This window comes from Carlito syrichta, unplaced genomic scaffold (assembly GCF_000164805.1).
Source record: "Carlito syrichta isolate Samal-C Ts95f unplaced genomic scaffold, Tarsius_syrichta-2.0.1 Scaffold304638, whole genome shotgun sequence".
Classification (NCBI taxonomy): Eukaryota; Metazoa; Chordata; class Mammalia; order Primates; family Tarsiidae; genus Carlito; species Carlito syrichta.
The window spans coordinates 1,320,465-1,333,007 of record NW_007248734.1 but is presented as its reverse complement, the minus strand read 5'-3'; positions in this window follow the sequence as shown (position 1 = coordinate 1,333,007).

The window sequence follows — 12,543 nt, the reverse complement described above, 5'->3', positions numbered from 1 at the left end:
GCCCCAAGCCCCACCCTCCCCCCCATTCATCTGATGTCATTCTGAGTGACTTTTTTTTTAGTTTTCCAGGATGAAAAAACTCCTCAAAGGGAAAAGTTTTGCTGATGTGGAAGAGGTGAAACAAAAAACGGCAGAAGCACTAAAAGACATCAAAACTGACCAGTTATAAACCTGTTTTGAGCAGTGGAAAAAGTATCTGAATAGGTGTATTGCGTCAAATGGAGGTTTCTTTGAAGGTGACTGAAGTTTGAACATTAAGAATAAATACACAATTTTCTATAAATAAATTCCAGGTTGTTTGGGTTCCTCCTCATATGGCTGGTGGGAACGTAAAACTGAGCTACTCTGGAAAACTATTTGGCAGTTCCTCAAAAAGTTGAACATAAGGTTACCATACAAACCAGAAATTCCACTCTTAGGTACATACTCAGGAGAACAGAAGACATATGCTCACACAAAAACTGGCAGGCAATTTTCAAAGCAGCACTTTTCATAATAGCACAAAAGTGGAAACAACATAAATTCCATCTACACATAAATTGGTTAAACAAATGTGGTGTATCCATTTCATAAAACTGAATGAAGTATTGATATATGCTGCATCATTGATGAACTTGGAAAACATTACACTAAGTGAAAGAAGCCAGAAGCAAAAGGCTGTGCATTGTATAATTCAATTCATATGAAATGTCCAGAATAGGCAAATCTATATATAGAGAAAGCAGGTTAGTGATTTCCAGGGACCAGGGCCAGGAGGATAAGAAGTGATTGCTAATGGGTATAGAGTTTCTTTTTTAGACAATGAAAATTCTCTGGGGTTATAGAGTGGTGATGGTTATACAACTCTGTGAATAAAGAACAATGAATTTTGTGCTTTAAATGGGTAAGTTTTATGGTATGTGAATTATATCTCAGTAAAGCTGTTTCAAAAATCATGTTTATTTATGGTTAACTATGTTATTTTTATAACATTTTATAAGGAGCACATGCGCTGAGTGACTTTGTTATAACCAAAGTCTTTCCATCTATTTGTCAGCAGGTCTTGTCAGTACTTAATTCTATAAAAATGAAAAACAGGTGATACGAGGCCAATTTCAATCATTAGCAATAAGTAATATTTGTCTATGGACAAAAAATGAAGAATGCCATTCACACCACTGATATGTGTTTTTAATAAAACTTTACTCTTTATATTTAACATTTACCTAAACTACTATAAAGTAACTAATAATATTTTACTGTGAAGTAACATTAATATTTTAATCATTTTATAAAAACGCTTAAAAACAAAAACTTAAATTTTTCACAAAATAGCGATGCATTATTATTAATACTGATAGTTTCTGTAAAAATAACAAAAGGCCAGAGTAAACACTTCTGCCTAGAAGACACTGATACAAGGATAAAAGTAGTAGGTGTACTAGGAGCAGAAAGTCAGTGTAGCATGATGGCAAAGAACTCAGGCTCCAGAGCCAGATGGCCTGGGCTCTAATCTCAGCTTTGCTGTTCTTAGGTATGACTTTGGGTAGGTCATTTAATTTCTTGAATTCTTGATATCCTCATTTAAAAAATGACGTTTACTTGCAGCACTTATCTTAAGAGTTGTCGTGAGACTTAAATATGTTAGTATCTGCACATCCTTAGCAGAGTCTTGGACACAGAGTAACAGCTTTAGAAATGCTGGCCCAGGTGGAGAAAAGAGAATGCTTCTACATTGTTGGTGGGAGTGCAAACTAGTTCAACCCCTATGGAAAGCAGTGTGGTGATTCCTAAAAGAACTAAAAATTGACCTTCTGTACCATCTAGCAGTCCCACTCCTGTGAATATACCCAGAGGGACATAAATCATTCTACAAAAAAGACAACTGCACACACATTTACTGCAACAATATTCACAATAGCAAAAACATGGAATCAATCCTACTGCTCATTGAAAGGGGACTGGATAAAGAAAATGTGGTACATATACATGACGGAGTATTATGCCGCCATAATGCAGAACAAAATCATGGGCATTGCAGCAAAATGTATGGAGTTGGAGGAACATCATAAAAGTGATCCATCACAGAAATAAAGAGCTGAATACAACATGTTCTCACTCATAAGTAGGCCCTGAGCATTGGTCACATTAGCACAAGACAGGGATCCGTAGTTGTTGGGCGCTATTAGAGGAGGGAGGGTGGAAGGAGGTTGGAGGGCACATAACAACACAAAGGGTACCTGTTAGGTTGGTGAGCTGAGTTGAGCCAGTGCCACAGGTATGCAAAGAACTGCACTGGGAGTAGGTCAGAAAAAGTTTATTTAGAAAGAGTAGAGCGCAAAAAAAGAGTATATCCACATCTTCAAGAGAGGAGAAGGGGGCCAGACGTTTAAAGGAATCGTTGACCTTGAAAGCTGGGAGCTGGGGTTTATAAGACTTCCATTTTTAGAAGACTGGAAATGAAAGTTGTCAGACTGACAAAAGGCTTTCCTGTAGAATGGGATGGTGGCAGGGGGTTGTCATTGCCACGGTGTTTAACTGTTCAGGACAGCAGCGGCCAAGGTTTCAGGTATTTGATCATATAGACAGGAATATTGGGCCAAGGTCTGTAAAACAAAGTCTTAGGACACAAATGTTAATTTTCAAATGTCCTTGAGTGCTAGGGAACCAAAAAGTGCTTAGCTAGGAGTCTATTATTTATGGGTGAGATAGCAGGAAGGCTGGGGTAGAAAAACATTCTTGGAGGAGAGCTCAGGAGAGCTGGTGCCCTCATGACTGTCCATTTCTTTTATCTCGGAGACCAGGTGGTTTATCACATAAACAGGAAGACTGGGCTGATAGCTAGAAACACATATTCAAGATGAGATGTTCATTATAAAATCCTGGTGCCAGTTACTGGAGGCAGGTTACAGTTTTACTTATCGGTGACTCTAAACAGAGGCGTTAACCAAGCTTACCTCAGAGCAAGACCATTAACAGAGCCGATTACAACATAAGACATTAGTCACTATAGCATGCCACTGATTGGTAGTTATAACAAGACAAAAGTATGAGCCAACGCCAAGCCACCTGCCCAAAATGGTTGAGGTAACTCCATTTTGACTTTTGCCCTTTCAGTACCTGGGCCTATACCAGGGGGAGTGAGGGCCCAAATTTCACATGTGTACAACCTACTTGTATAGTTAATCATTACTTGTACCCCACATTTCTATAATAAAATAATATTTAATTGAAAAAGAAAAGAAATGCTGAGGGTTAGGGTACATAGTCTTGCACCTCTGGGGCATTGTAGACTCATGGTAATCATTTACTTTTTGAGGACTGTTCTACTGAATTAATGTCCTCATGGAGGTAATGGAGAAAAAAATTGGATTTGGAAGTTTCAGAAGACACAATAAGAACCAAAATATGCTCCTTAAAAGTGTCTATTTTTCTTTGATATTTATTTATAAACACAATTTATTGTTGCCTATAAAGTGATTATGCATTCCAAATAGTAATATATCAGAAAATGTAACACATCAAAATCCTTTTTAGTTGGAATATTTTACCTGTAAGGGAGAAATGCTTGGGTAAGTTGTTTGGGGGTAGGGAGTAGTATATTATAAATGTGTAGTCAAGTTACCAATGCAAGGTCTCTTGACATCTTTCTCTGTGCAATGCTCTCTTTTCTGATCCTCTGTCTTGTGATATTTATGTTTTAATACAAGTTCTAAATGGAAGCTGATTTGCAAAAAGAGATTTTAAAGGTGACAGAGGTAGTCTTTAAACTTTTACTGAGTGTCCTCTCTTTTGGCCACACTCTACACAGACACAAAGCGACAGCTATTTTGTCTGCAAAAAAGAGAATCGAGATGGAAGAAGTACAGAGGGAGTTTTCTGAGCTAAGCCTCAGTTTCCAGAAAGCATTGCGACTTTTTAGAAGCCCAAGAAACTTCTCTCTCTTATGTTTAGGTTCACAGTCAAGGAAAGGCTGAATCCCTAAAGAGAATTAATCAAAAAGTTAAGAAAAATAGTGATGTAAAATTTTGCATGCTGAGCCCGCTCTTAAGCATTTGCTATCAGGTATATTCTTGCAGTTCTCATGCAGAATGCCCATTCCAGTACAAGATGCTTTCTGGAGCTCAGGATGCTTTGAGGTCAGCTGGCATGGGGTTCCTGCTGCAGGGCTCCTCCTCGTGTCGACAGGGACATCTTTGAATCTACAGAGCCGGCCCAGAGCTAGATAGGCTCAAAGCACAAATGTCCTGACACGGAGAGTTACCCAGCAGTCAGTGTCGCTGTATGAAACTGAATGAGAACTACAAACAAAATGTGAGGATCAAAGATCAGAAGCTGGGCAAGGCTTGCACACTCAGCTGTGGAAAGAACAGAGCCTGGGTCCTGCGTCTTTCATGTGTGGTTTCAAGGATTAACAAGCAAGTGTCAGAAAATACCAGACGCCTCTCAGACTTGAAAAACTCTTTAATCACAGGCAGTATCCATCTTCAAAAAAGTTTATTCCAAAAGTCATTTGTAAGTCAGGTGCTTGAACCTGGAAATGCTTTCATCCTCAGAACAAGCCCTCTGCCCTCCACATCCATTTACCCCTATAGGCATTCATTCATTCTGAAGTCACCAACTGACATTTAATGAGCACCTACTCTGTGCCCAGTAGGGTGCAAAACATATAGCAGTGAATGAACAGACAGAAATCCCAGCTATCATGGAGCTTAAATTCTAGGGGGATGATGCAGACAACTAGATAAGAAATACATAAGAAATGTATTCTATAGTGATAAAAGCCAAACAAAAACAACAAGTAGGAGTGGGGAAAAAATGCTAGGGCATGTGGTTAGGGGAGGCCTCACTGGAGAAGGGACATTTGAGTGGGGACCTTAAGAGGTGCAGGAGTTAACTGTGTGGGCATGCGGAGGATTGGCATTCAGGGCTGAGGGAACAGCAAGCGCAAAGACCCTGAGGCAGGAGCATGACGCCATGGATGAAGAACAGAAAAGGGGCCAGTGTGGCTGGAGTGGATTGAGCAAGCAGGAGAGCCCTACTGCACACAGAGAAGCAAAGAACGGAGTCCAAGCAGAGGCAGGAAGGAGCTGGCTGGTATTGGGAAGCTGCAATAGTCAGATAGGGCTTATATCCACAGAGTGATGGGCACATGGGCAGTGTGTTATGTATGGGCAGACAGAGTAGCCCTTGGGCCCTTTGTTATTCAGATCCCTCCCCTGGGCTACCACTTCAAACCTTACCTACTTCTGGCCTGTGAGCGGAGCAGCAGATGACAGGTAGAGTGACAGTAGCAGAGCCACCTCAAAAGGGAGATGAGGGTCCAAGCTATGATTACAAAAGGGGCCAGGGACATTCCAGTGGCTTCTAGTCCAGTAGCCACCATGCTGCTGAGCATGTGATCGAACTGTTTGTAGGACCAATGCTGGGTCCCAGAGATTCATTCAACTATGAGGCCAAGGAAAGATGTTGTTTCAAGGTCTCTTTCTGCCATGAAAAAGGAGCTTGTTAAAACACATCCTTGGGAAAAGGAAGTGGTCTTGAGTTAGAAGGGAAATGGCTTTGGAAAGGGAGATGTACCAAAGGAGGGAAATGTAAGGGGATAAAGAGCATATAGTCAAATCTAGCTTTGTATTTTGGCTGTATGACTTGGTTTGCATGAGGTGGAGAAGTGATACAGAAGACCATAGAAAGCATAGTCGAGGCTATCTTCAAGAATTTCTCCTCACTGGCACATTTAGGAGGGTATTACTGCCCATGAGAATTTCTTCCTCTTTGTTAGAATAATTTCTTCAGGCGATGCTAAGTCTTTTTGAGGAAGAATGCTCTTTGCTTCTCTGTTTTCTGTCTTTATTTAAATAAATAAACAAATAAATAAAAGACCAGGTATTTCTATTGATTATTCTCTCTAAAATTTCCTTCATTTGGATCTTTCATTACAAAAGGGACTCCACTTTTTTACCAATTAAAACAGTTGATCTAAAAATTGACCTTCCATATGACCCTGCAATCCCCCTACTGGGAATATACCCTGAAGAACACAAATCACTCTATAAAAAAGATATCTGCACATGTATGTTTATCGCAGCATTGTTCACAATAGCAAGAACCTGGAAACAACCATGCTGCCCATCAAAAGAGGACTGGATTAAAAAAATGTGGTACATATACACGATGGAATACTACACAGCCATAAAAAAGAACAAAATCATGAATTTTGCCGCAACCTGGATGGAACTAGAGTCTATAATACTGAGTGACCTCTCACAGAAACAAAGATCCGAGTATCACATGTTCTAACTCATATAATGGACCTTGAACATCCAATGTAATACTATAAGAAAATGACTGACGGTACTGGGAAACTATGGGGGGGAGGGAGATGGGATTAACAGTAGCAAATATCTGTCGGGGGATGGGAAAACACCTCTTATCAACAGGGTGCCTGAATGAAACGTAATTGTACACCTAACCCTTAACTGTACCCCACAAAACCATAATAAAAAATACTGATTAATGAAAAAAATAAAAATAAAACAGTTGATTATAAAAAGAATCCAAATCCATGGTTATAAGTTTGAAAAAGAAAGTTACAAAGAGTGAAATAAAAATCACCCATAGTCCTACTCCCCAGGAATAACCAATGCTAAATTTGGATTTTTAGCTTTTCTGAATTGAAATAATGCTAAGTTTTTCAAAGAGGGCAAAGAGACTGAGCAAAGGATCTCTCAGAGTGTTACATTTCAGGGGTTCTCACAATTAAAAACACACCCATTTGCTTTGATCCTATTCTTTCTGCCACCACCATCTGCCTACCCCTAACCTTTTCCATGGAAGTGCAGGGCTCTAATTTAGGGAAGACTCTTTTTAGTTTGGCTGCATGACTTCTCTCCCTTCTACTCTTGTATGCACATCTAGCTGTCTGAAGGCATCCATCCAATCCTTCTAATACACAGTCTTGGAATCCTGTGCCTGACCAGCTGTTGGCAAACCCAGAGGCCCCTTGGCATGGCCCAGCCACATCAAAAGTCAGTTCTCTTTTCAACAGTTGATTTTGGCTTTTTTAAACAGCATGCCTATCAGATCTCTGGCCTCCAGCCACAGGTCCTGCCGGAAGATTAACTTTCCAAAAGTTGGGCCTGTCATGTCCAGATAAAATTTAAGTTGGGTGCAAACTGCTCCCTTTGTGAGAGTTTCTGTGGGCTTCCTCCCCCAGCAGGAGATCATCTAGCCTTGGCTGAATCCTTTTGCAGATACGCTAATTCTAGCTTGAAGGAAAGAGTCTGTGTTTCTCCATGGGGGAATTTCATAAATGACTCCAAGGACAAGAGAAAGGCACATGTTCTATCCTCTTCTCAGACATTTCTCTCTACGTAAGCAGGACTGGCTTACTTTGATCTCTCTCTCTTTGCTTGAGTAAGGCTTGCCTTTACAGTCATACTTTGTTTTGTTGCACTTGGCTTATTGTGCTTTGCTGGTATTGTGTTTTTTACAATTTAAGGTTTATGGCAACCCTGTGTCAAGCAAGTCTATTGGGATCACTTTTCTGACTACGTGTGCTCACTTTGTGTCTCTGTGCCACATTTTTGTAATTCTTGCAATATTTCAAACTTTCTTTATTGTTATTATTGTAATATCTGTTATGGTAATCTGTGATCAGTGATCCATGATGTTCTATTGTAATTGTTTTGAAGAGCCACAAACTGTGCCTGTAGACGACAGTGAACTTAATCAATAAATGTTGTGTGCATTCTGACTGCTCTGTTGACCAGCCAATTCCCTATCTCTCTCTCTCCTCTGGACTCCCTATTTCCTGAGACACAGCAATATTGAAATTAGGTCAATTAATAACCCTACAATGGCCTCTAAGTGTTCAAGTGAAGGAAGAGTCACATATCTCTCACTTTAAACCAAAAGCTAGGAATAATTAAGCTTAATGAGGAAGGTATGTTGAAAACCAAGATAGGCTAAAAGCTAGGCCTCTTGGGCCAGTTAGCCAAATTGTGAATGCAAAGAAAAAGTTCGTGAAGAAAACTGAAAGTGCTACTCCAGTGAACACACAAATGATAAGAAAGCAAAAGAGCCTAATTGCTGAGATGGAGAAAGTTTTAGTGGTCTTGATAGAAGATCAAACCGCCATATTTGCTTGATAAAATTTCTGAAAAAAAGTCCCACATAAAGAAGTACATTTAATCAAGTATTTTACACGCTTATTTGACTGTAGGTCCCTTTCTTACGTAAAACAACATGTATTATCGCAAAGGATAGATTGTGGCCTGCTTACCTGGCCCTACCCATCTTGACCCCTTACCTTCTTTTAGCAATAATTCATGATTTGGAAATTTGAATTGGAAGAAGTACATTCCAGAATTATATAGAACAAGCTACTCTTATTTCTTATATGCTGCTAAAATAGAGATCATAAGACTGATGGAAGTGACTCTTTGTGTCAATACAATACCATATTATAAACAGGATCTAAAGCCATGCAAGGCAAAGTTAGGTCATGCACTCCTATACTTAAAGAATAAGTATGTCCTAACTTACAGAAGGATTTTCTTTTTCTCTAGCAGCTAAGCAAATGTTGGCCTCCAGATAAACAATATTGAAACAATTGCAGCTTACTGGCCACCAGACACAAGCTAACTGACCTCCCTATCCCACAAGCCATAACCACATCTTTAATTGAACAAGAGACTGATTTCAGTAACTTGCTCCTGATAATAGATCAATGATGGTGGACAGGCTCTGGCTGGTTTACAAAACCTGCATGCTGAGTGCCTTCATGTGACTGTTTCACCTTTTGATATACATATAGGCCTAATTTTACAGTATCTTAATGTTAAGTCTCCACCCCAAAGGGGACATGGGTCATATATAACATACATATTTATTCAATACACGTGCATTAAGACTTCCTCATAAGTATTCATAAGATTTTTCTCTAACCTACTGAATATTTATGTATAGCTAATCTCTTTGTGTATCAATCTCAGTTTCTCTCTTTCGACCTCTGAAGTGCCCGCATTTGGTCTCTACCTGAGGCTAGCTTTGCAGCCTGTCAGGGTGGCCACCCTGCAGGCTGCAAACCTTTATACGAATAAAGTCTTCTCTCCAAACTTAAGATCTCGTGATTTTAAGTTGACAGTGTCATACATGCAATCACACAGAATTCAGACCTATAAATGGGTTATCAAAATAAGGCATGGTAAATGCATAAGGTACGACTACATATTATCCCACATATTATCTCACTCTGTTGAGCTGAGCCTCCACTAAGTCACTATGAGAGGCGGCGCGAATATTGCAGGTCCCTCCCGATTTTACAGCCAGGGAGGCCTGTACTAGGGGGATCTCCATTAGCGCAGAAGCGAATTCCCTTTGGCTACCATATTGCCTCTCGACTTGGTCAGATGAGGCCCATGATTTCCCAGGGGCCAGCCAGGGCTAGGAGATGTCTACGTCAATCCCGAAGCCCCGCCTGGTTGCCCCGCCCAGGACTTGGCTCGCGGGCTGAGAACAAGGTCGTTCAGTTCCCGTGTACTATCCTCAAGGAGAGCATTATTGCTTTACAGGTGTGTACACTCTTCTGAACCCTCACTGTAAACCGGGAATTGGGGCTACGAGCTTCTTGCCTTTAAAGACCTAGGCCCTGCTACTGGCCCGTTCCTCCTCGGGAGCCGTCTCTCTGCCTCCAAGATCCGCTTTCTCGAAGCGCTCACATTATTAACCAGGCTGCAGCCCAAATGAGCTAGAATCCACAGTGGGCTATTGCTCTGAGGAAGGAACAGGAGCAAAGGACAACGCTGCCCCCCAGTGGGAAACCCACAGGGAGCCGCGAGGATTCCAACCAGCTTAAACCTCACAGTATTCCTAGGATCTGACCGGGCTCCGTAACTCCAGCTCCAAGGACCTCCTTGAGAGCCGCTGGAGAGGCAGCTGGGGTGCAGATTGCCTTACCATTGTGGGGTGGTGGCAGGGCGTTGAGGGGAAAGGACAGGCGAACCCAGTGTCTACCAATCTCCCTACCTTATGAACGGCCCCTGGATTAATCCAGATTCCGGGTCCCTCGCCTGGGAGATTTTGATTCATCAGGCCAGAAGTGGGGAAACGGGGATGGATCTAGGTTCCGGATCATCGTGATTCTGATGATCGGGAAAATAGGGATATTCTGGGCTGGGAAGCGTCTTGTTTTCCTTCTCCCGACAGAGCTCTCGCGGGTCAAGCGAACCCAGAAACGGCTTTCTTGGCTCTGCGTTCGCTCGGCACCCCGTGGCATCTCTGGAGTCTCCTGGGCCGTCCGGCCCCGCCCACCCGTTCCGGCCCCGCCCACCCCAGACTCCGCCCACCCAGGCCACGCCCACCCACAGGCCTCGCCCACCACCAGGCCACGCCCACCAGGCTCCGCCCACCCGTCTAGCCGAGTCACTCCCGGGTCCGCCCAGCCGCCGCCGCCGCGGTTTCCATGGCGACCCCGACGCGCCGCGCGCAGCCTTTTTAGGGCGGTGGAAGCGGCCACCTCTGCCAGGCACTCACCGCCCGACCTGCAAGGGGGGATTCTCGTCCAGGCCAGTCAGGCTGAGAAGTAACTTTCATTGTTATTATTATTATTTGCTGATTAGTTTGAGTACTTCTTTAATGCCCACCGTTAAAAAGGAACTTTAATGCCTTTTGCTTTTGTTTGGGCGGGGAAGGGAACCTCCGTGACATGGTTTCTTCTTCTCAACATTCTACCTTCAGATTTAAATACTTTGAACAGACAGACTGATTCCCTGGCTGAGGTGATTCACGAGGTCTTCCTCCTTAACAATTTGCCTTAGCACGGTCCTTTGGTGGAGAACGAGGACACCGGGTGTGTGACTTGTGGAACTGGCCACCCTTAGGGGCTTCCCAGACTGTGGACTCTCTGAAACAAGTAACTGAATGTCGGTTTTTTTGACTGTCCAGTCCTGCCTTTCTTTCCAAGGGCTATTGCCTCCTCCGCGGAATCTAGATGGAGGTGGTCAGGTTCTCAGGTGGCCAGGCAGGAATGCAAAGGCTGTGCTCTCAGAAGCATTGGGGGGGGGGGGGGGCGAGGGGGTGGGGATCTTCATGCTCAGAAGCTGGAAGCACTAGTCTAATCAACTTTCCTTGTGAGAGAGGCACACTGGGGTCTGGTGTACCTGGGCATACCCCACAAGGTGCTGGGGGTAGCTTGTTAGCATGTTTCAGCTACTTAGGTCCTACCTGAGGAGTCTGTCGGCTTTTATTTTTGAAACCATGTGATGGATTTTGAAGACTCTGGGTGACCTTCAATCCAGGGTGATTTCTTGAGGGCAGTTTGGCTGTCTAAGCTGAGTGGAGGCTAAAGGGAAATCTAGACTCTCAGGAAACCGGTTGAAATGCCAGGTGAGTTCCCATTGAGGAGAAGTGAAGAATGCTAGGGAGGGTTATTGCTTTATTTTTCACAGTAACTTGAAGGAAAACCATTGCCATCTCCATTTTGAAGTCGAGGAAAGAAAGGAAGGCACAGAGAATTTCAGAAATTTGCCCAGTGGTGGAAGTACAGTGTCAAACTCACACGGGATCTGGCTTCCAAGCTCGCACTCAGTACTTTGAATTTAGCTTCATTTGTTTTTGTCTTAATGGAGCTTTAACTCATTTTCACCCTACCCCCACCTCATCATCTAAACAGTTCATCCACTTATTTATCTGTGGGCTGTTTCATTTCTACCCTCTCCTCCTCCCCACAAGAACAGAGACAAGCACACCTGTTTTATGAAGTTCTGTTTCTGACACCTAGTAGGCAGCCAGGAAAGTTTGTGAATGAACAAAGAACAAAAAGAGCGAGTGCTTCAGAGTTTTTTCATTTATTGTATAAATTAGGAGAGAAGGAAACATAAGTTACATTTATAATGACTTTTTCTGAGTCAGGTGCCTAAAATATTGTACTCTCGTTTATTCCTGTTTCTTGGGAAAGGAAAATAGTTTGTCTCACTTTTTCTCCCCCTTTTTTCTGAATGAGGAAACCAACATTCAGTTACTTGTTTCAAGTCACACTGATATCTTGTGACGAGCCTGGGACTTAAACCCAGGACTGTTGGCCTGACTCTGGAATCTATACATTAAAGTAATTAGTTAATTAATTAATTTTGGAGACAAGTTCTCGCTATGTTGCTCAGACCAGAGTGCAGTGGCTGTTCACAGGTTATGATTGGAGTGTACTATAGCCTCAAACTCTTGGCCTCAGATAACCTTTCTGTCTCAACCTCCTTCGTATCTGGGACTATAGGTGCGTCCATACCTTTTCTTTGTGCCATACCACCTGCGGGAGCATCTGGAATAATGGAGTAGGGCCAAGGGGAATCCATACCTTTTCTTTGTGCCACACCACCTGGAGAATCCATACCTTTTCTTTGTGCTACACCACCTGTTGGAGCATCTAGAATAATGAAGTAGGGCCAAGGGGAAGATAGAATTTTTGTTTTCCTAAGTGAAGAGTTAAATGTGAATATTTGATTGTAATTGTGTAATTTTTTAGCCAGTCATCAAGGGAGTGTGGAGGTTCCACATATACTGGGCATT